This window comes from Schistocerca serialis, chromosome 3 (genome assembly GCF_023864345.2).
Source record: "Schistocerca serialis cubense isolate TAMUIC-IGC-003099 chromosome 3, iqSchSeri2.2, whole genome shotgun sequence".
Classification (NCBI taxonomy): Eukaryota; Metazoa; Arthropoda; class Insecta; order Orthoptera; family Acrididae; genus Schistocerca; species Schistocerca serialis.
The window spans coordinates 66,005,273-66,030,091 of NC_064640.1; the positions used below are offsets into that span (position 1 = coordinate 66,005,273).

The window sequence follows — 24,819 nt, forward strand, 5'->3', positions numbered from 1 at the left end:
TAGCCAGGCACAGTTTTTGCAAGATTGAAAAGTAATTAGGCGTAAATTTCTGTATTTGACCATCCCATTACCTGTCAACATGGTTTTCCCAAAATCTCTAAGAAACTCACAATTAGTGGGCAGTCTAATAAGCTGTCCAAGTGGTTTTTCAGCAATGCTTTGTAGTCATAAGCAGATAGACAAACAATAAAATAACAGGAACTCAACAAATGAAGAAACTGCAACAATTCACCAGTCAGTTTGTGGTAGTCTAACAGAGTGACCTAATAACAACACTAAGAATACTTATTAAATAGTACAGCATTGTGTTCATGCTTGGGAGAGACTGAAATGGAGTAAAGAGTTGTAAAAGTGATTAAGGAATATTATGAATCTCAGTATGGCGCAAATACATGCAGTACATTTTTACACAAACTTTGAAAGAAAGAGCAATATTGTTTATTGGTCAGATTTCTCTATAAATACTATATGCACAATTAGGGAGAGGTAGCAAAAATAGTGTACAATATGTTGGGTGCTAATTATAAAAACAAACTGAAAGCACCAGAGGTATAATCTGTCTTCTCCAAATCTACGAATCACGTATAACGTAAATGTGCTTCACTCTAACATTTGTAAACAGGGTCACAACATAACATTACAGATTTGAAACTTTAAAACTGTTTAGCTAACAGGTATAAATATGTTAGCAATAGAAAGTTCACATGATTGGTTGTGAAGGAAACTGAAGGCTGATGCTCTGAATTCATTCAGCTGCAGGTTTTCCATGTCTGGAGGCAATTCTGGTAGCAGGGCTGTGCACGGAAATTAATACAATGTTTCTATGCATTATCAGCAATTTCATACAATTGTTGCAAACCATTTATAAGGAACTTAAAAAATCAATATCTCCATCAATACACTACAAGCCACCTAATGGTGTGTGACAGGGGGAACTCAGTGTACCACTGTCACTTCTCCCCTTTCCTGTTCTAGTCATGAATGGTTCGCAGAAAGATTGTTGGTAAGCCTCCGAGTGAGCTCAAATCCCTCCAGTTTTACATTCATAGTATTTTGTGAGATATATGCAGGAGGAAGCAATATAATCGTCAACACTTCTAGGAACGTATGCTCTCTGAGTTTTCACAGTAAACATCATGATTCAGAATGCCTCTCCTCCTGTGTCTGCCACTGGAGTTGGCTAAGTGTGTCTTTCGTGGTGGACTACATTTTCTGAGGATTCTTGCAATGAATCTCAGTCTGGCATCCATATTACCTGCAATTATTTCCATGTGGTCATTCCACCTTTAAATCATTCTGTATGCATACTTGCACATACTTTATGTAAGTGAATGCTTCCAATGATTGTTCAATTGTGTAACGTGCAATAATGGAGGTTTCTGCCTATTTGTGCACAAACATTTGTTTATTATGAGTGTCAACTGACAACCCCCGCACCAACTATCGATCCTCTGCTGGTCTTCCTGCATTTTGGTGCGATGTTCAAGTGTTGTGACTTCTCTTAACACAACATTATCTGCAGAAAGCCTCATGGAAATTCCAACATTATTCATAGGTCATTTATATATACTGAGAAAAGTAATGACCCTGTAACACTCGCTTGAGGTATGTCCCAAGTTAGTTTTACATTCAAATATTTCTCACCATTTAGAATGGCATTCTGTGTTCTGTTTGCTAGAAACACTGCAATTCAATCACGGATGGTCCGATATACAGTATGGTCATATTTTCGACAGTAGGTGGCATTGGGGAACGGCATCGATTGCCACAGCATCAGCCTGGACATCAGTATCTAGTGCTTTCTGGGTCTCATGGATGAACAGTGAGAGCTGTGTTTCACACGATCACTGTTTTAGGAAGCCATGTTGAGTTCCACAGTGAAGATTTTCCGTCTCCAGGAATGTCATAATATGTGTGAATACAACATGTTCCAAAATTCTACAACAGACTACATCAGAAACACAAGTCTATAGTTTTGTGTATCTGTTTGACCAACCTTCTTCAAAACAGGAATTACATGCACTTTTATTCAATCACTAGGAGTGCTTTTCTTCTCCAGAAATCTAGGGTATACTGTTGCTGGACGAAGAACAACTTCTTTCTCACATTCCATGTAGAATCAGGTCCATTGGCCCTTTCTCTGTTGATTTCAGCTGCTTTTCTATCTAATCTTCACATATTTTGATATCTGTCCTTTTGAAATTTGTGTGACAATTTAAAGGAGAAACCACAGTTTGATCTTCCTCAGTCAAACAGTTTAGGAAAAATGCATTTTAATATTTCGGCCTTCCTCCATTTTGTTGCCATTACAGCCACAAAGTGTCTGGACAGATGCCTTTGATAAATTTACTGATTCAACATATGACCAAAACTTCATACGATTCTTCTGTCTAGTTACTGTGTAGAATGTTACCTTAACTTCATTGAACATTTCATGTCTGGCTCTCCGTGTGCTCATTTTGGTGTCATTCAAGTTCGGTTTTTTCTGCAAGGCTTTGGCTACATTTAAATTTGCTGTGAAGCTCTCTTTGTTTTCGCAGCAGCTTTCTCTAACACGGTTGTTAAAGCATGGCACGTCTTTTCGATCCCTCACAACTTTTTTTAACAAATATCTGTCAAAGGCTTGTTGTACAATACTCTTGAACTTTGTCCATTGGAGCTCAACATTTTTGGCCCTAGAGGTTTTTTTTTTTTTTTTTGGTGGGGTTTAAGGGCCATTAGCGCCCAGTCACTGTTGTTAGAGCACATGGAATCTAGTAAATCTCAAGGGGAGGGGGGACACCAGAAAGACCTGACAAAGATGCAGATAAAATAAGTAAAAAGGTTAGATGTCTTTGGACAAGCCAGTCAAAGTTATAAAACACAGAACACGAGCAGCTGCTCGAGCGTCATCAGCTAAAATATCCGGTAAAGTAGATGGCAGGGACAGGACAACACGAGATCGACTAAAGCGGGGACACGACAATAAAACATGGCGCACTGTTAATGCCTGACCACAAGGGCACTGCGGGGCTGGGTCACCGGAGAGCAGGCAGCGGTGGCTAAACCGGCAATGCCCAATCCGCAACCTGGTCAGAAGGACCTCCTCTCGCCGAGATGGTCGGGAGGAGGTTGTCCAAGCAGTTGGGAGCGGTTTTACTGCCCGGAGCTTGTTTCCTTGGAGGGATGACCAAGCATCCCACCACAACGACACAAGCCTCTTACAAACATCCCCACGAACGTCAGATGACGGGACACAATGGGAGGCTGGCCGAGGCAGGAGGACTGCAGCCTTGGCTGCAGCATCCGCAGCCTCATTCCCAGGCACTCCTACATGTCCGGGAACCCACAGAAAGCTGACAGGAGAACCATTATCAGCGAAAGAATGGAGGCACTGCTGTATCCGTTGAATCAAGGGATGGACTGGATAGGGAGCTCCAAGGCTCTGAAGAGCACTGAGTGAGTCAGAGCAGAGTACATACGATGAATGGCGGTGGCGGCGGGCATACTGAACGGCCTGATGGAGAGCAAAAAGCTCGGCCGTAAAGCTCGAACATTGGTCGAGGAGCCGGTATTTAAAGGTGGCGGCCCCGACGACAAAGGCACAGCCGACACCATCGTCAGTTTTGGAGCCATCGGTGTAAATAAAGGTGTGATCGGCAAGTCGAGCACGAAGTTCGACAAACCGTGAGCAATACACTGCAGCCGGAGTACCCTCCTTCGGGAGTGAGCTGAGGTCGAGATAAATATGAACCGGAGCCTGGAGCCAAGGTGATGTCGGGCTCTCACCCTCTCTGAAGGTGGTAGGGAGGGCAAAATCCAATTGTCGAAGCAGCCGACGGAAGCGGACTCCGGGGGGCAGCAGGGCAGACACATACAACCCGTACTGACGGTCGAGAGAATCGGCGAAGAAGGACTGGTAAGAGGGGTGGTCGGGCATAGACAACAGACGGTAGGCATACCGACACAGCAGTTCGTCGCACCGGTAGGTCAATGGTAATTCGGCAGTTTCAGCATAAAGACTCTCGACAGGACTAGTGTAGAAGGCTCCGGTTGCAAGACGTAACCCCCGACGGTGGATGGAGTTGAGACGGCGTAAGAGGGATGGCCGAGCAGACGAGTAGACGAAGCTCCCATAATCCAGCTTCGATCGGACTATGGACCGATACAAGCGAAGCAGGACAGTGTGATCCGCTCCCCAAGATGAACCACTAAGAACTCTGAGGACATTAAGGGAACGTGTACAACGGGCCGTCAAATAAGAGACATGCGGAGACCAACACAGTTTCCTGTCCAACGTGAGCCCTAGAAACTTAGTTGTTTCCACGAATGGGAGATGGCGGAAGGAACGCTTTATATCGCCAAAAGTTGATACAAACCGTCTTCTCTTCAGAGAACCGGAAGCCATTTGCCACGCTCCATGAGTATAGGCTGTCTAGACAACGCTGAAGGCAGCGCTCCAGGAGGCATGTTCTCTGGGCACTGCAGTAGATCGCGAAGTCATCGACAAAGAGAGAGCCTGAGACATTAGGTGGAATGCAATCCATAATTGGATTGATCACGATGGCAAAAAGGGCTACACTCAAGACGGAGCCCTGAGGCACTCTGTTCTCCTGGAGGAAGACGTCGGACAATACGGAACCCACACGTACCCTAAACTTTCGATCCGTTAAAAAGGAATCAATAAAAAGGGGCAGGCGACCGCGTAGGCCCCACCTGTGCATAGTGCGGAGGATACCTCCCCTCCAACAGGTATCATAAGCCTTCTCCAAATCGAAGAACACGGCTACCGTTTGGCGCCTTCGCAAAAAGTTGTTCATGATGAATGTCGACAAGGTCACAAGGTGGTCAACAGCGGAGCGGCGGCGACGAAAGCCGCATTGGACATTGGTAAGTAGCCGTCGAGATTCAAGAATCCAAACTAACCGAGCATGAACCATGCGCTCCATCACCTTACAGACACAGCTTGTAAGAGAAATGGGGCGGTAACTAGAAGGAACGTGTCAATCCTTCCCGGGTTTGGGTATAGGAACAACGACGGCGTCACGCCAACGCATTGGGACCTGACCTTCGGTCCAGACACGATTGTAGGTACGAAGAAGGAAGCTTTTGCCCGCCGGAGAAAGGTGTGCCAGCATCTGAACGTGAATGGCATCTGGCCCCGGAGCAGAGGACCGGGACAGTGCAAGCGCACGTTCGAGTTCCCGCATAGTAAAGGGGGAATTATAAGTTTCCAGATTCAGCGAGTGGAAGGAAGGTCGCCGAGCCTTTTCTGCCTCTTTCCTGGGAAGGAAGGCAGGGTGGTAATGGGCGGAGCTTGAAACCTCCGCGAAAAACAGGCCGAAGGCGTTAGCCACAGGATCAACGAGGACCTCATTACCTGAGGTCAGGCCAGGTACCGAGGAGTGGGCCTTAATGCCCGACAGCCGGCGCAGGCCACCCCATACGACAGAAGAGGGAGTAAAACTGTTAAAGGAGCTGGTGAAAGAGGCCCAACAAGGGGTGAGGTCATACCGCTCCGAGGTATAGTGGGTAAAGGCAATACGGTCAGTCGGGCGCAACATGGTTTCCTGGAGACCAGGGACGAGCGGACAGTGCAGGCGGAGGAGCAGTTGTAATTCCTCCCGATTAGATCGAATACCTCTTATGTTCCAATGTAACAAGGCCATCGCTAGTCAAAAAGGTGGGGAACAAGACGGGGGAAGAGCTGGTCACCTCGACGGCCGCGGAGGGCCAGGTTGCGAGGGAACAACGCTACAACCGGCGGGAGGCGCATCCGGTTCCATCGAGTCGTCGCCAGCTGCGGCCGCTGTCCCTGGTTGTGTAGGAGGGGCAGCATCATTTGCCGACGAGAGGCCAGCTGAGCGCCTGGCAGCAGAGCGTCCCGGCGAAACTGAGGACGGCCGGGAGCAGCGACTCACGGATGGAGCGTCAGACGAAACGCGCCGGAGTGGAGAGGGGGATAGAGACTTCTTCTTGGAGGCCTTCTTGGAAGGCCGAGGAGGCACAGGGATGGTGGGCTGGACCCGAAGAAGGTCCTCACGCGCGGGGTCCGTTTTGGAACGCCGGACCTCTGAAGCTGGGGTCCGGAACGTTTCCCCGATGGACGCCTGAGAAGAGGATCGCTTCTCAGGCGGCGGGGGGGGGGGGGGGGGGGGAGGGGGGGGGAAGAGGAGGAGGAGGAGGAGGAAGGGTGGCCCCTGGGGCAGAAGGGGTGGGGGACCACGGGGGAGGAGGATTTGGAAGGGAGGGATTTGGGAGGCGGAGGCAGAGACCAGGGTAGGGGGGAGGAGGCGGAGGGGGGACAGGATAGGGGTGAGGATACCGCGGAAGGAGTGGACACAACTGAGGCAAACGAAGTGGTCAACGGCACGGGATGGAGGCGGTCATACTTCTTCCTGGCCTCAGAATAAGAGAGCCGATCCAAAGTTTTGAGTTCTTGTATCTTCTTCTCCTCCTGATATGCGGGGCAGTCTGAGGATCTAGGCGAGTGGATGCCAGGACAATTAACGCACCGAGGTGGTGGGGTGCATGTATGTTCCTCACGAAGAGGACGGCCACAATCGCCACAAAGGGGCTCAGCCTCACACCGTGACGACATGTGCCCAAAGCGCAAACACCGAAAACAGGGCATAGGAGGTGGGACGTAAGGTCGCACGTCGCACCGGTAGCACATCACCTTTACCTTCTCCGGGAGAACGTCCCCCTCGAAGGCGAGGATAAAGGCCCCGGTGTCTATGCGACGGTCTTTGGGGCCGCGCTGGACTCGCCGGACGAAATGCACGCCTCGGCGCTCCGGGTTGGCCCTGAGCTGCTCATCAGATTGCAGCAGGAGGTCCCGATGAAAAATAACCCCTCGCGTCCTATATAGTGCCAGATGCGGGACAATGGACACTGGGATGTCCCCTAGGCGGTCGCACGCCTGGAGGGCCGCCGACTGTGTGGCGGAGGTGGTCTTTATAAGAACGGACCCCGAACGCATCTTACTGAGAGCCTCGATTTCCCCGAAGATGTCCTCAATGTGCTGAACAAAGAACATGGGCTTAGAGGTGGCGAACGTCCCCCCATTGGTTCGAGAACAGACCAAATAGTGGGGGAAGTACTTCGCCCCAAGCCGGCGGGCCTGTCCCTCCTCCCAGGGAGTGGCCAAGGGGGAAAGGGCAGGAGAACCACAACTAGAAACAGTACCTTTCCTTTTGAAAGACTCGGCCGCAGAGCGACCTGATACATGTTGACGTTTCATCTGCGAAACGTCCGCCCCGATACCACCCACTCCGACCAGAGGCTCTCCCCACGGGCGCCACCCAGCCTCAGCAAGGGCCACCTGGCAGGATGACCGTTGCCGGAAGTCCTGATGCCCCAAGGAGACGGGCATCTACTCCTTGGCCGACGTGGGGAGGGTGCAGCTCAGATATCGGCAGTACGATCCCTGTGTTGTCAGGGGGCTACAACCTAGAGGGTACATGACGACCCCACCACAACGGGCTGGCGACCGTGCTGGATTTCTGGTGCCATGGAAAGTCCATCATGATCGTAGGTGCAGATGGGGACGCACTATGGGTGTAACTTGTACAACCCGTCAGGCGTTTAGGCCCAATGTGAGGAATTGTGGGTATGGTTACAACGCCGGTACAATGCTGAGTGCCAAGGTCTTAGTGCACTGAGGACCAGTGGTACACCACGTAAGGCGTCCTTCCCCAAAAGGCTCGTACTTCTGTAGAATTTTGAAAAATGGAGGTCCAACCCCAAGGGAGACCATCACATGGAAGGCCGAAACGGTTGAAACTCCTTTTAGTCGCCTCTTACGACAGGCAGGAATACCTCAGGCCTATTCTTACCCCGGACCCGCAGGGGGTGGCCCTAGAGGTGAATTTTTCATGTTGACCATTCAGGTAATCTGGAATCTGTTAAATGTGTACCAAGTTTAGCAAACCATAATAATAAAACAAATGACTTAGGAGTTAATGCTATGTGTGGGAGGATTTTCATACCTGTGCATGATCTCTAGGTAAGTGTAATTTTACATGAGTTATGGCAAGGTAATCAGTAAAGAAATGAATAATAACTTGGTGTAACAAAATTACGTGGCTGCCACTCTCTACACAATTGAATTTGTACTACAATGTGTTTTTCTCTCTCTCAAAATAAGCAACATATTTCACTCCAACAAGGGAGGAAAAGACATTGTTTGTAAAATTGCAATAAACAAAATTTCCTGTATGACACTAACCCCCATCTCAGTAACAACATGACTTTTACAATTTTAATTACTTACATATTGGGCAAAAGTAAGAGAAAAAGTCAATACAAAACAATCATAATGCAACAATGCTTAGTGGGCATACTACCACTTACCTCAAAGATGTGTAAAGATTATCTGTGCAAAACTGTGAAGTTAGAAAGTGAAAGCATGTCTTTTTTGGTAAAGAGAATGACAGTTATTGATATTTGAATGATTGGATTTTAATAAGTTGCCAGTATTTAGTAAGCTGATATAAAAAGTTACAAAATGGAAAAAAAAGTGTGCTAAGCAATCTGCAAGTGCCAAAATAAAATTAGATGGGCAAAACTGTGCTAAATAAATGGACTGAAAGTTAAACTAGAGTAACTGACATTCATTTCATGTGTGTGATTTGACGTATTCACATAGAAACAATGATGACATTGTAAGTTAAAATAGAATAGCATATTAAGACCTTGAAACATGATAGACTGTAAACATAAATGACAGGCATAACCCCCTTCATATTGGACAGCATTCTTCCAAAAATACAAATGAGTTTGTACTGCAAAAATACTGCCAACCATCAACAATAAAACCTAGTGAAGAGTTACAAGACTTCCTTCTTTGACTTTGTGGGAAAGACTAAGCAATGTGCCAAAAAAAGAAATACCATTCTTTGCAGAGAAAATAGTAGGAAAGAGTTTGGGAATATAAAATGCACTTTCATTGACCTTATTTTCCCCAGAAATCACCTCTCACACCACAGAAATTTTACTGTTGTACGGTGGTCATGAACAGAATTTTTTCTTGGAAGAAGTGAATAAACAAGACAGACTTCTTTTAGGATGGAACAATACAGAATGTGCAGATGTTAATACGTAGTGAAGGCACAAGCAGCCAAATCAATTCTTACTATGCTCATCTGGAACAGAATGGAAGGGAAGAAAGTAGAAGGGAAGGATAAAACCAGTTATAAAAGAAGAGTACGGTATCATTAGGTGGGTGGGGAAAATTGCAGCCAAAAACATCTGAAGGCTCTCCGGGGCTTGTCATGCAGTGGGCAGTACACCTTCTGCATCCAACCAGCAGCACTCTGAGTCATTGTGAAAGACAGATAACTCACTCAATAAAATGGTAGGGAAAAGTGAGGTAACATTCTCAGATTAAAATGATGAGGAATGTGAAAGCATATCTGCAGCGGGAGGCAAGCTCCCATCCCGACGCCCCCCCCCCCCCTCCACCTACAGTGGAATCCAGACCGGACCAAACTGTCCCACATTAAGATAAGATTGTACACACCACACTGTAAAACTAGGTGTGCTACTCAAATATCATCAGTTAAAATTGAAGGTAATGAGCCATCTGGCTTCACAGTTTGCCTTATGCAGTGAAAGTGGGGGCACTCTTTTAAAATGTGTACTACTGATAAATGGGCAACTACAATGAAGTGTAGCAGTTTGTTGAATATGTAGGGTCACTTAGTGTGGCTGATGCAGAGTGAGCAAAGAACAGTAGATTCTCAGCAGTATGAAGACATCTGTGTAGTTGTGGTGGGTAATTTGTTGGTGGCAGCCATGGAATTTGGAAGGCCAGTTGCTCAGATTGAAATGAATTTTAGTAGCAGAGAAAAGTGATAAGTAAAAACAACTTTGTACTCTTGATACATTGACATAATTTCTTCTTTGAATTTTTGTTCCTTTGCCTGTATCTGTTCAGTTAATATAATCGCATTCTTTATTAAACAGGAAACACTTCCTGATGTTCTGCAAAATTATTTTTATTTCGTCATGAACTCGTTTTCTTTGGCCATCATCAGGTAACAACTGAATGTCACTAACACAGATAAAATGACATGCATCTTACAGAGAGACAGAGTTTTATATGAAAGATGCAAAATGGTTTCATTAACTAAAACTTCTTTGTAACTAATGATTTAAGTAAATGTACAGTTACTGTGTATGAAAGCTTTCCCATTTTCCCGGCTGAGATTATGACAATATTTTGCATATGGGAGGGTTTATATACAAAGTAAACTTTGATTATGTTTAAGTTAGGAATATTTGAAATGGTGATAGCAGGTAATGGAGATTTGATTTGGGGATGGAGGGTGGGGTGGGGCACTGGACACATTTTGAATGCAGCAAAGGGCACACTGAGCTGAAAAGGTTTGAGAATCACTGCACTAAAGGATGAGAGTATTGTCTCCTCTGTGCTGTGTATAACCATTCCACTGGCCATCGCACAAGATATCATATATCATGTTCCCATGGTGACTGGGAAGAGAGGTGATAGTTGGAAAATTGTTACTGCCACAGATATCACGATGGACATGTCACTGGAACTGGGACGCAGATAATGCAGGAATGGCACTGCAGGAATGTGTTGTTTCTCAAGTATTAAGAAGACATGGGTCCGACCATGTTGAAGATCCTAGTAGTAGGAAGAGTGGAGGGAGCTTCTCCGATAGTCCAGCTACATATTCTTACAGAGGCCTAATCTTATAGTCTGGTGGGAAATAGATGACACAGAAAGAGGCCTTGAGAGGAATTGATATAGAAACTTTAACTGTTTCCAGATCAGCATCAATAATCACTTGTCAACTAAAGATGCCCACATGTACCATTGTGCAGGTGCTCTTCCACCAAGTCACCATCTATGACTTTTCTTACCTCTTGAAATCTAATAATATCCTTGTTTCTTCTATCATCTGGCTATGAGACAGTCCCACCTCCATCACATTTTAATTACATGAGTACATGTCTCACTGACGTATGTCAGCCGGCCGTTGTGGCCAAGCGGTTCTAGGCACTTCAGTCTGGAACCGCATGACCGCTCCAGTCGCAGGTTTGAATCCTGCCTTGGGCGTGGATGTGTGTGATGTCCTTAGGTTAGTTAGGTTTAAGTAGTTCTAAGTTCTAGGGGACTGATGACTTCAAATGTTATGTCCCATAGTGCTCAGAGCCATTTAAACCATTTTTGACATATGTGACAACAGACATCACACACCGATTGTAAAGCTTATGCAACGACACATAGGCAACTCATTTTGAAAACCATTTTGACCACTACATGTACTCCACATTTTCACTTCTCTCTTTATTTCTTTGGCTGTTGTCTATCCAGCAATTGTCTTCAGTTGCCATAAATACAAAAATCATTAACCAGTTTTATGGCATCCTGTTTATGTGTGCAATTTTCTTGTTGATGTATTGACCATACATTATTTTAGTAATAATTGGTTTTCATGGCCACTCCAGTTGAAGTTTATTTGCTGCGGAGGAAAAAAGTGTAACGTTATCAGCAAAATGAAGTGCATGCTCCTTTATTTGAGTTTATAGTATGATTATTTGCTCTAGAGCTGCTGAAAACAGTTTTTGTTATGTGAAATCTTTCTGCCTTACTCCACTTCAAGTTCTGAACTCATCTCGGTGAAATTGTACGGAAGCTGTAGCATTTACGTACAACTTCTTCGGTACAATAACATAGATTTAATCAGTGTTTTGTTTCTTAAGGGCTGTTAGTGCAAATTTTGTTGAAGCTGAGCATTCTTCTGCAAAGGGGGCATTGTAATTGGTTTGGAAGGATCTGTAGTTTGTAAGTACTGATAATGGGAATATGATTGTGTCAGGCGTAGATTACAATTCTAGAAAAACTCAGCAGTGTGGACACTTCAATATTTTTTCCAGGTGTTTTGGTGCGACAAATGATAGGAGTGTTTCATACTGAGGGCTTACTTTCTCCTTATTAATTGCAGCAGCGATCAAGGAGAGTTCTGCCCGGGCAGTTACTGCAAACGGAATATAGTTTACTAGCACTTCCGTAGTCTTCTCCCTCTAAGTCCAGATGTACTCATGGTTACAGGAGGAGGAACAAGGGCCAAAGCTTACACACCTGAGCACCTAATAGCTGGAGGACATATAGCTTTATATGATACATGTGTATCACAAACAGCTTCTCAAGTAAGAATATAACCCTTAAAATCGCAAACAAAGGTACCAGTGTTAACTCTTTTGCTCCACAAATCTGGCAGACAAAAGGGATATCTTGGAATTCTAGGCTAGTGAACAGTTCTTCATGTTTAGTGCGACAATCCTATGGCAAATAGCTCCCTGGATCAGGTTTAGTCACTTATAGTGAGTAATCGCCTCTTATGACAGGCAGGAGCGATGTGCAAGCATAATGTAATGCACAATACTTCAACAAAAAAGTTGTGGGGGTAAACATAGGAGGTAGAATAACTGAACAAGTTAAGTAATTCATACCCATATACATGGACATTCAAGACACCACATGTATGCCATTTTGAACATCTGTTATAAAAATGAGAGAATTAATGCTGTAAAAGCATGCAGAGTAATGTGTAAAACACCAAGGTGACATAAGTCATGGGATACCTCCTAATATTGTGTCGGACCTCCTTTTGCCTGGTGTAGTGCACCATTTTGATGCAGCATGAACGCTGTTGGAAGTCCCCTGCAGAAATAGTGAGCCATGCTGCCACCCTAGCCATCCATAATTGCAAAAGAGTTGCGAGTGCAGAATTTTGTGCACAAACTGACCTCACGATTAAATCCCATAAATGTTCAATGACATTCATGTTGGGTGATCTGAATGGCCAAATATTTCACTTGAACTGTTCAGAATGTTCTTCAAACCAATTGCAAACAGTTGTGGCTCGATGACATGTCACATTGTCATCCCAAAAAATTCCATTGTTTGGGAACATGAATTCCATGAATGGCTGCAAATGGTCTCCCAGTAGCCAAATATAACCATTTCCAGTCAATGATCAGTTCAATTGGACCAGAGGACCCAGTCAATTGCATGTAAACTCAGTCCACACCATTATGGAGCCACCAACAGCTTGCACAGAGCTTCGTTGACAACCTAGGTCCATGGCTTTGTGGGGTCTGCAACACACTCCAATCCTACCATCCGCTCTTACCAGCTGAAATTAGGACTCATATGACCACACGATGGTTTTCCAGGTGTTTAGGGTCCAATAATATGGTCATAAGTCCAGGAGAGGCGCTGCAGGCAATGTCGTGCTGTTAGCAAAGGCACTCGTGTCTGCTGTCATAGCCCATTAATGGCAAATTTCGCTGCACTGTCCTAACTGATACATTCGTCATATGTTCCACATTGATGTCTGTGGTTATTTCATGCACTGTTGCATGTCTATTAGCACTGACAACTACAGAAACGCCACTTCTCTCAGTTGTTAAGTGAATGTCCTAGGCTACTGTGCCGCCTGTGATGAGAGGTAATGTCTGAAATTTGGCATTCTAGGCACACTATTGACACTGTGGATCTCAGAATATTGAATTTGCTAACAAATTACAAAATGGAATGTCCTACGCATCTAGCTACAGCTACCATTCTGTGTTCAAAGTCTGTTAATTCTTGTTGTACAGAAATAATCATGTTGGAAACCTTTTCACATGAATGACCTGAGTACAAATGACAGCTTCACCAACATGTTGCCCATTTATACCCTGTGTGCATGATACTTCCACTCTCTGTGTATGTGCATATCGCTACCCCATGACTTGTCACTTCAGTGTAAATTCTCTATTGCACATTTCCCAATAATTTTGGAATATAAGTTAATACTCTCTTTCAGTGTTTGCCTGAAATTTGTACTCATTCTGTACACGTATTTGATAATGTTTGTCCGTACATTTAATTAGTTCTTCACTAACCACTTTCATTTCTCTGTACTCCACATCAAACTACTTTCAACTCATTCCAGCAATCAAGGGAAAATGCCAGAGAGAACATATCTACTTGTATTGGGGTCTATCAGCAGAAGAGCATAGCTATGACAACATATTATGGGTGCACCTACATGTATAACTTTGATCATGACTAGAGAGGGCACTTGCAGCGGAAAAAATGCTGATACTGCTGGCTAATTACACGAACTTCCGTAGCACGCAAATACAAGGACACCCAGCAGCAGTCTTGCTCTCAGTTGCAGTTATCAATTTTGTCTCTACAAGTACACTGCGAGTGTCATTAATGTTTACCTGGACCGACTTAGTCTTTTGTTGGAAAGTGCTTCAGCTGATAAACGTGTAGTTTCCACCACCCCATGACTTACATGGAACTGTGCTCATTATTACAATTTCCACATGTGTGCAGTGTTATGTAGTAGTGCACGGACTTATGTAAGTTTTGATGAGAAACTACTGCTTATATTATTTATATCAAGAACTATTATCATTTGGTTTTGTGAACTAACAGAACATTTTTGTGTGTTGTCACAGAAAGTTTATTTGTGTTCAGTAATGTAGATGGACCTAAAGTGAAGGTTACAGTACATAGTATAGGTACTTGACATAACTTACGAGTGGTGAAAGCTTAAGCAGTTACCTCTAATTTCCAAATGCCTATCCACCATTCAGCTCCTCAGTCGAACGGTGAACAGATGCAATGCCTTATCAACAACTGCTTATCTTCTAATTAATACTTGCCAGTACCACAATTTTATGAAGTTTATCATGACAACTTTTGTCATTAATAAATACACAAAAATGTTTTGCACACTAACTAATCCCTTCTCATTCCTGACAACTGTTGTAACAGTTTCCTTTCAGTATTACTGTAGAAGCAATTGTTTTAGCATTTATAGACAATTCTGAATGCAGAATTGCACACGTATGACATCAACTGCCACACCACCACAACTTCATGGCCCAAAGCCAATGGATGGTATCAAAGGCTCACATGCTGTAAACCAAACTCACATTTTAAATAAAAAAGTATTTATATAGTGTATACTAGATTGAACCTTTACGTCAAGGCGCGCACACACTAGCCCAACAAAGGCAAATGAAAGACAGCAAGTGGATTTGGCCAAAGCTGGTTGCCAATGCATTGGCATTCGACCTGTCATACGCACCAAACCAAGGGGTTTGGACCTGCAGATTCGGCCATGTGGAATCACAATTGGTTCTTGTAGCTTGGCGAGGTTCCTCCCATTTTGTTATTGTTATAAAGTAGTGTTTTGATAACAGTTTCACCAACCAATACTATGAACAAAGAAGAGGATTCAACAGTTGTTGCATGTGCAGCATTTATTTTACTGCAAGAAGTTGATCATCAGAAAAAGAAGAAACGAGGCTAGCGGATGATCTCTCTTTTAAAAAGTAGGGAGCGGTGTGGTGGGACAAAACTGTCTGACCTTAATGCTGAATTATAATGATTTATTTTATAACTTTTTGCGAATGACAGCCATAAATTTTGAACTGTTATTGCTTAATGTAGACCCCTAACACATTTCCAAAGATGACTCCTCTTTTGGGAGAGCTCTACCTGCAGCACAAATATACCCATAATGATTCCACTTCTCTTACACATCATGCACATTATTTTCTAACAGCTCATTTATTTCCGTCCAAGCGCCTAACCTTTTCAATTTGTTTTTACAGTCGCAATTCATGGGATCCCCTAAACATTCTCGTTTATGGAAAAACTATCAGCTTTAATGCTGTCTCCATATTCCACTCAGTACTCCAGTACTTTTAAACACAATAAATAAATACCCATTCAACAGACATCCACATCCCAAATTGCTACTGAAACAATGAACATTCAACCCGGCATCCACATCAGGAGGTAGCCTGGGTCCCGAGCCCAACTCAATGCCAATGTTTTCATGTTACTGCCAGCAGTCCGAACCACAAACCAGGCCAAATACTTTGTTAGCTAAGATTTGCTGCCCGGACACACTAAGCACATTTTGGCCAATGGCGCAGTTGGTTTCCACTCGTTGGCCTTTGTTGTTTTAGTGTGTACCCGCATTCACACAATGGCATCAGATGAATCATTTCATCTTTAAATAAACCATGAGCCATGTGCTTTCGTCTTCATAGAACACAGCAGGAAGTTTTAAATCAAGGTTGCCTCAGATAGTGTATCAACCTTGGATATAAAAAATCTCCCAGTGATTCAACTCTATCATCTTAATCACTTCCTGAATGCTTCATAGCTTTCTAAGTTACACTTCTAGGCCCCCTTAAACAAGCTCTCCAACTATATTAATAATTCTCATATGACCACAAACCAACTAAAACTTCTTAAAGTAACTAAATATTCATTACACCTCAAACTTTTCTGAAGCTAAGTAATCCTCACTGTTCTCGTGCATACTCGCCTCAGATATTTTAAAAAGTTAACTGGTAGTTGGTGGCATTTCAATGCAATGCAAAACACACACACACACACACACACACACACACAGACAGACCAACGAGGCTACAGCTAGTCACAATCGCAGTGTCAACTTCTCTAACATATTTGAGCCTTGTGCTTACAACACCTTTCTCTTAGACTATTGCAATAAGTGATAAACACGGAACACTGCAAGTTTGTATGTATAAGCCACACAAGCCATCTTCCTGCCACACTGTAACCAACATCAGACATTGTGTTCAGATGACAAACGCAAATCTTTAATGTAATGATGAAAAAAAAGTTTAGACGACTAAGTAATTAATCACAAACTATCTAAAGGAATTTACAGTTTTTTTAATTCTATTATTAATCAGATTTCTATTTAATACGCTGTTGACATTTGTGTCATTAGTGGTTCAGTAGAAGTATGGATGAGAGTTAGAGTGGGAATTAGCCACCATTTTTCTTTCAGCAATCAACCTATTTGCTTAAAGTAATTTGGGGAATTATATAAAAATGCCTCTTAGCTACTTATCTTCTACTGGAGACTGATTATTAGTATACATACAGAATGAAGGAATATTCAGGTTTAATACACCATCTACGATGAGATCATTAGAGATGGACCACAAGCTCGAACTGGAGAGGGAAATCGGCCGCCCCCTTTCAAAGGAACTGTTCCAGCATTTCCTTTAAATGGTTTAGGGAAATCACAGAAAATGTACATCTTGATGGTAGGTCCAATGAGTTAGAAGTGCACCAACTTGCTTGTTCATACAGAATGATGCTAACAAAATTCACCCCACACCCATTTCTAAGACCAGGGAAAAAGTAGGACAGTTACTTGAACAAACATCAAATTAGTGCCCTGATGTTAATGTTTTCAAGAAAAGTGTAAAAACTATAAGAAAGACAGACAGCCATAGCCACTTTGTTCATATAAATAGCACGATCAGAAATGCTGCATGTAGGCCTATGTTGTTGGTACGGCAGGAAAGAAACCAAAATGCAAGTTCCCAGTATTTAATCAAAATCTTAGCACTGCAGCACTTAGCATATTATTTATGAAGGGCTTCATGGTATTATGAACCTATTACCTTCATCCAATCTAGATGGCTGTTTTACTTGAATCTGTCTGACTCATAGAAAATATTTTAATCTACAGTACGGTCCATTTATGTCGGAAAACAACACAGTGTGCCTAGTAACAATAGTTTCATATTATTTAAATTTTCTGAAGGAAGAAAAGATGGATGCTGAAGTCTGAGGGTCCATGACAAAGTCTGTTCACACATTAAACCACATTCAGCTTCACAACTCTGAAAAGGTATCCATACAGAACTTAATTCCTTGACAGTGGCATCTAACATTCCACAATTTCTAATACTGATTGACAAAATTCTTTTCGAATTGTGGGTCTAGTGTAGCAGGGGATACTGTTTACACGCCAAAACTCGGATGAACAGAACAAAAAGTGAATGACCTACCAGGTTATTTTCACACCATTCTTTGCAGTGCATACAGTGGTACACTATAAACAATATAACAATGACAAAATAATAGAAGAAATACCATGATCTACTACATCACTAAATGCCACTGCCACTAATGTCAAGGAACCCATGCAAAGCAACTGCAAATATCTCAAATCTCAAGCATCAGACGGAGAGTGAATATGAAGTGCAAAATAAATCAGTGAAAGCCACGTTATTCATACACATGCCACATTACTCAAATTCAGTCTAAAAATCTTAGTCCCAAAGGAAAAATTAGCCCACACCGTAAATATTGGTTTGTTTGTTACAGAGCCTCCTGCGGCAATGCAATTCGCGGCACTTCATGCCAAAAATATGTTAAATTGAAGACTGTTACGCACTTAAATAAGTGGGGCGGAACCACTGTATTGCAGCTTTCGTGCAATCGTCCAATATGCGAAAAACTCCGAATAAGTGAAATACAGTTCCAGAAACAAAACACAACCCAAAAATTCAAATAAAATTAGCGGATGACACTACAGTACCGTATTTATTTAGATGTCCACCTGACACAACACTTTGTGTTTACGGTCGCAACATTGCTTGTTTCTGTGTGCCAGGGGACAAACAAGGTTAAACTTCGTGCTCTTGTCAGAATTATCGATAGATTAAGATATACACATAAAAGTCGACCTCCCTATCGATCTCACAGCATTCTCAACAGGGGAGGCGACGACGTTGGGATCATAGATGTCTATGTACACCCTCTGTTAATGCAACATAATGTGCAAGAAATACGGTGCACTACTCTGGTAACACCGAGAAAATCACAACAGAAGTTTTATGTGCCGTATGGATATCTGCGTAGATACTCGATGTTGGAGTTCATAGTGGTCGAAGGGGCGTTGGCCGTCAGCGAAGGCGCGGCGAGGGCGTGTGCTTGCCGTCCCGCCGGTCTAGTGGCGTACTCGAGTTTCCCTACTTCCCGCGAGCGCTAGTCGTATACTACAAGCTCACTGCAGTAACATGGTGAACTCCTTTAGGATTATGTTCCAAGCCGAATATCCCAGTCTTTTTGCGTGATGAACTACGTCTAGATCCACAGGAGAAGATTGGTATTCACTTTTCATTCACGGCCAGTCCAGTCAATGTTAAGATGATTAACGAAGAAGAGTGGACGAAGGTGGTTACGGGGCGCTGCCGGCACACCGAAGTTTAGGCACTCATATGGACACATCGGCACTGTTACCGTTGAACAGTCACGCCTAGGCATGAGGATCCTTCTGGAATTCGAGCTACCTTTTGAGGTAAGACAGCTTAAGATCGAACTGACGAAGCATGTTCCTTCATACTTAAACATTGCCGTTTGTCGTGCAATTATGACGTATGATGGACAACCACACACATACTCAGGTTGTGGACAGGAGGGTCGCGTTTGCTCTGATTGTCTGCAGTGGGGGATCATCCAGATCCCACCACGAGAAGCGATACAACATGTTCCTCCATCGATTCTACCAATTACTTATACACAAGTGACGGCACCTACGACGTCTGCTGCACAAGTGGCGGCACCCGCGACGTATGACGGTGACGTTCGGGATATGTTACTACTGCAGACAGATGGACACGTTATTGATGAGGCACATACCTTCTGCTCTATACAGACGGGGTCGCCAGATAAACCCGAAAAGCAAATTCACCGCACAACGAGCGCATGGATGTTGATCCACAAGTCGTGGCAACCCAAGCTTTCCTCTCTGAAGGCGCAGAGGAGTGGGATCTACTTTCACATTCTGACACAGAGACCCATGTCTGGAAGAAGCGTTTGCCTCACAAGCACAAGAAACGCCGACGGACGCCGTCTGACGACTATCTCTTGTGGACAGATACAAACGATCGTACTGATTTCGACAGTGTCGCGGACGGCCCTGCTCTGGAGGCGTCAACCGGCACTGCTCCCGTTTTAGGAACTGAGACGATGGACTTTTCTTCTCCTGGACACCGGTTTGGAGATGGAGGGGACGATGGAACACCGTCGCAAACGTGAGGAATCATAACAAGGGCCTCTTTGGTAGCCAATGAACCACACCGACAGCCTCTCTCCAGTAACTTGTGGGCACATAGCGTGGGAGACAACTCTTTGGCGGACACATCACATACAAAAGAGTGGGAGTTACACAGTCCTCCCCATTTCCTATGGACAGCATGATAACAGAAACGACAGGGTGGCGTGGGGGTGACCAAACCTGTCGCCACTGCATACACTGATGACTAGCGCCGCCTACAAGGGTAAACGACAGTCACATCGATTCGTGACGATTAACATCAATACCACCTGGTTGCACGCGAAGCTATCTACATCTAAATCCATACTCTGCAAGCCACGTGACGGTGTATGGCGGAGGGTACCTTGAGTACCTCTATCAGTTCTCCCTCCTATTCCAGTCTCGTATTGTTCGTGGAAAGAAAGATTGTCGGTACGCCTCTGTGTGAGCTCTAATCTCTCTGATTTTAACCTCATGGCCTCTTCGCGAGATATACGTACGAGGGAGCAATATACTACTTGACTCCTCGGTGAAGGTATGCTCTCGAAACTTCAACAAAAGCCCATACCAAGCTACTGAGTGTCTCTCCTGCAGAGTCTTCCACTGGAATTTATCTATCATCTCCATAACGCTTTCGCGATTACTAAATGATCCTGTAACGAAGCGCCGCTGCTCTCTGTTGGATCTTCTCTATCTTCTCCATCAACCCTAGCCGGCCGGAGTGGCCGAGCGGCTCTAGGCGCTATAGTCTGGAACCGCGCGACCGCTACGACGCAGGCTCAAATCCTGCCTCGGGCATGGATGTGTGTGATGTCCTTAGGTTAGTTAGGTTTAAGTAGTTCTAAGTTCTAGGGGACTGATGACCTTAGAAGTTAAGTACCATAGTGCTCAGAGCCATTTTCCATCAATTCTATCTGGTACGGATCCCACACTGGTGAGCAATATTCAAGCAGTGGGCGAACAAGTGTACTGTAACCCAATTCCTTTCTTTTCGGATTGCATTTCCTTAGGATTCTTCCAATGAATCTCAGTCTGGCATCTGCTTTACCGACGATCAACTTTATATGATCATTCCTTTTTAAATCAATCCTAATGCCTACTCCCAGATAATTTATGGAATTAACTGTTTCCAGTTGCTGACCTGCTATATTGTAGATAATGATAAAGGATCTTTCTTTCTATGTATTCGCAGCACATTACACTTGTCTTCATTGAGATTCAATTGCCATTCCCTGCACCATGCAACAATTCGTTACAGATCCGCCTGCATTTCAGTACAATTTTCCATTGTTACAACCCCTCGATATACTACAGCATCATCCGCAAAAAGCCTCAGTGAACTTCCGATGCTATCCACAAGGTCATTTATGTATATCGTGAATAGCAACGGTCCCACGACACTCCCCTGCAGCACACCTGAAATCACTCTTACTTCGGAAGACTTCTCTCCATTGAGAATGACATGCTGCGTTCTGTTATCTAGGAACTGATCAATCCAATCTCACAATTGGTCTGATAGTCCTTATGCTCTTACTTTGTTCATTAAATGACTGTGGGGAACTGTATCGAATGCCTTGCAGAAGTCAAGAAACACGGCATCTGCCTGGGAACCCGTGTCTATGGCTCTCTGAGTCTCGTGGACGAATAGCGCGAGCTGGGTTTCATACGATTTCGAAACCCATGCTGATTCCTACATAGTAGATTTCTAGTCTCCATAAAAGTCATTATACTCGAACATAATACTTGTTCCAAAATTCTACATCTGATCGACGTTAGAGTTATAGGTCTATAGTTCTGCAAATCTGTTCGACGTCCCTTCTTGAAAATGGGGATGACCTGTGCCTTTTTCCAATCCTTTGGAAGGCTAAGCTCTTCTAGAGACCTACGGTACACCGCTGCAAGAAAGGGGGCAAGTGCTTCGCGTACTCCGTGTAAAATCGAACTGGTATCCCATCAGGTCCAGCGGCCTTTCCTCTTTTGAGCGATATTAATTGTTTTTCTATCCCTCCTTCATCTATTTTGATACCTACCATTTTGTCATCTGTGCAGCAATCTAGAGAAGGAACTACACTGCAGTCTTCCTCTGTGAAACAGCTTTGGAAAAAGACATTTAGTATTTCGGCCTTTAGTCTTTCATCCTCTGCTTCAGTACCATTTTGGTCCCAGAGTGTCTGGACATTTTGTGTTGATCCACCTACCGCTTTGACACAAGACCAAAATTTCTTAGGATTTTCTGCCAATTCTGTACATAGAACTTTACTTTCGAATTCATTGAACGCCTCTTGCATAGGCCCCCCTCACACTACATTTCGCTTCGCGTAATTTTTGTTTGTTAGCAAGGCTTTGGCTATGATTATGTTTGCTGTGAAGTTCCCTTTGCTTCCGCAGTTTTCTAACTCGGTTGTTGTCCTACGGTGGCTCTTTTCCATCTCTTATGATCTTGCTTGGCACATACTCATTTAACGCATATTGTACGATGGTTTTGAACTTTGTCCACTGATCCTCAACTCTATCTGTACTTGAGACAAAACTTTTGTGTTGAGCCGTCAAGTACTCTGAAATCTGCTTTTTGTCACTTCTGCTAAACAGAAAAATCTTCCCACCTTTTTCAATATTTCTATTTACAGCTGGAATCATCGATGCAGTAACCGCTTTATGATCGCTGATTCCCTGTTCTGCGTTAACTGTTTCAAATAGTTCGGGTCTGTTTGTCACCAGAAGATCTAATATGTTATCGCCACGAGTCGGTTCTCTGTTTAACTGCTCAAGGTAGTTTTCAGATAATGAACTTAAAAAAATTTCACAGGAATCTTTGTCCCTGCCACCCGTTATAAACATTTGAGTCTCCCAGTCTATATCCGGCAAATTAAAATCTCCACCAAGAACTATAACATGGTCAGGAAATCTACTCGAAATATTTTCCAAATTTTCCTTCAAGTGCTCTGCCACAACAGCTACTGAGCCAGGGGGTCTATAGAGACATCCAATTACCATGTTGAGCCTGCTTTAACCGTGACCTTCACCCAAATTATTTCACATTTCGGATCTCCGTCACTGTTACGCGACACACTTTATGCAGCCGACACTGACGTGGCTTCATTGTAGGAGGTATACGTTCTTGGCTTCCAGGACATCCCCCGATACACGACATGCATACCACATGCGTCGGATACGGGCAGTGGCCTCGCAATACTTCTCAAAGAAGGGTTAATAGCCACTGATATACGTTACCTACTGAATGTCAGAGGCACGGCGCTTACAGTCCAAGGGATACACCTCGTCACTGTTTACGCACCGTCTGGTACGAGCAAGAGTCGTGAATGTTCGCTATTCTTCACTGAGGAATTAACAGAATTATGCCAAGACAGGACAGATGATATGGTGATGAGGGACGATTTTAATAGTACACAATCTCCCAAGGACCAATTTCCTCAACATTCACCATGCCCTTGCCCTCAGTGGTGTCATTCGTAAGCTCGGTTTTGTATACACTTGGGACATCATCTATGCTGATAGACTGGGTCTCACACACTTTACGAAACATTCGTCTAGCAGAATTGATAGTACATATACCTCCTGCTCTCTCAGGAATGCGATCACGGCAGCTGAGTTTCGGCCAGCAGCATTTACTGACCACACTGCTTATATCTGTACCATCGTGCTTCAACGCCAACAAGTGTGGAACAGCTGCAGCCTGTGGAAATTTAACACTGCTCACCTGGCCTCACCAGAATGTCAAGCATCAGTGGGAGACACGTGGAGACTGTGCCTACGACAATGAGGAGCATATACATCTGCTTTACTGTGGTGGCTGTACTGTGCCAAGCTAAGCCTTCGACGTATCTTGAAGACTTTTAGCAAGGAAGCCACAATATGGAGGCGCAGCGCTGCAGAGTTGTACTACGCCATCCTTAGGCTGTGATACGTTATGCCCCAATCACTGGACAACTAGATGATAGTCAACTGAGCAAAAGCAAAGATTTTTAAGTTGATGCATCAACACCTGGAAGGGACTATCATTTGTACATGACAAACTGTCGGAATCCCCGACAAATGGCCCTCCATGTATCATATAGTCATGGAAATAAAGTGCAGACACAGGAAGTTGATCCATGAGGTGATGACAAAAGATGACGTACGTCATATTACGCAAAGAGACATAAGCAATGCTTTACCCATTATTGTCACCTGTACATGGAGAAGCGTTCTGATCCAGGGATCATCACTACTGTCCTGGTTTGACACACGCAACAGTTACTCCAGAACTACAACAGGACCTGCTAGAACCGGTGACTGAAGAAGAGGTGTTGGATGCCATAGGAAAAGGGACACCTAGTAACTCACCACGACCGGATGGATTACCCCTGGAGTTTTATAGGACATTCAGACACTATTGGTGCCGTACTGGACTACTATATGTCAAGAGCTCATGACACCAGAGGTGCAACTTCCAGCTGCATTTGCGAAAGGTATCATCATCCCAATCCATAAACCTCACAGAGGTTCATATATTACGGACTACCAACCATTAACTTTGTTGGACTGTGATATGATAATCTCCACACGTCTACTGGCAACTCGAATCCAGTGTACAACATCGCGAGACCTATCAGTGGGTGAGACGCAAGTATTGGGAGAAGGCTAGTTCGGGGACCAAGCACCATTATCCAAGATGACGGCAATGACGTTATCCAAGATGGCGGCGATGACATCCAAGAAGGGGGATTTTGGCGGGAAGTTTGAATTTTGGCGGGAAAGTGCCACGCCCCTCGCCCCCCAGGAAAAAGGCGGGAAGTTCAAATTCCAACATGATAATGTGTCACACCCTGCTTATCTCTACTAAGCAAAGAAAATGGCTGGAAAAAGGACCTGTCTTTATTATTTAACCACCTTCAAGCATGTGTGTTCTCCGCTGGCT

General features: G+C 44.1%; 1 protein-coding gene across 2 annotated transcripts in view; it reads right to left on the reverse strand.

Annotated features, from left to right (window-relative positions):
* Window positions 1–18,512, reverse strand: part of LOC126469714 (glycogen debranching enzyme) — a 204,835-nt gene extending 186,323 nt beyond the window's left edge. The window contains exon 1 of one of the 2 annotated variants that reach the window (XM_050096902.1): window positions 18,402–18,512. The gene's annotated coding sequence lies outside the window, so the exon portion shown is untranslated. Of the gene's footprint in view, window positions 1–18,257; window positions 18,274–18,401 lie in introns of those variants that run through there. The other variant, XM_050096903.1, reaches the window with a different exon arrangement.
* Between the last annotated feature and the right edge of the window lie 6,307 nt (window positions 18,513–24,819).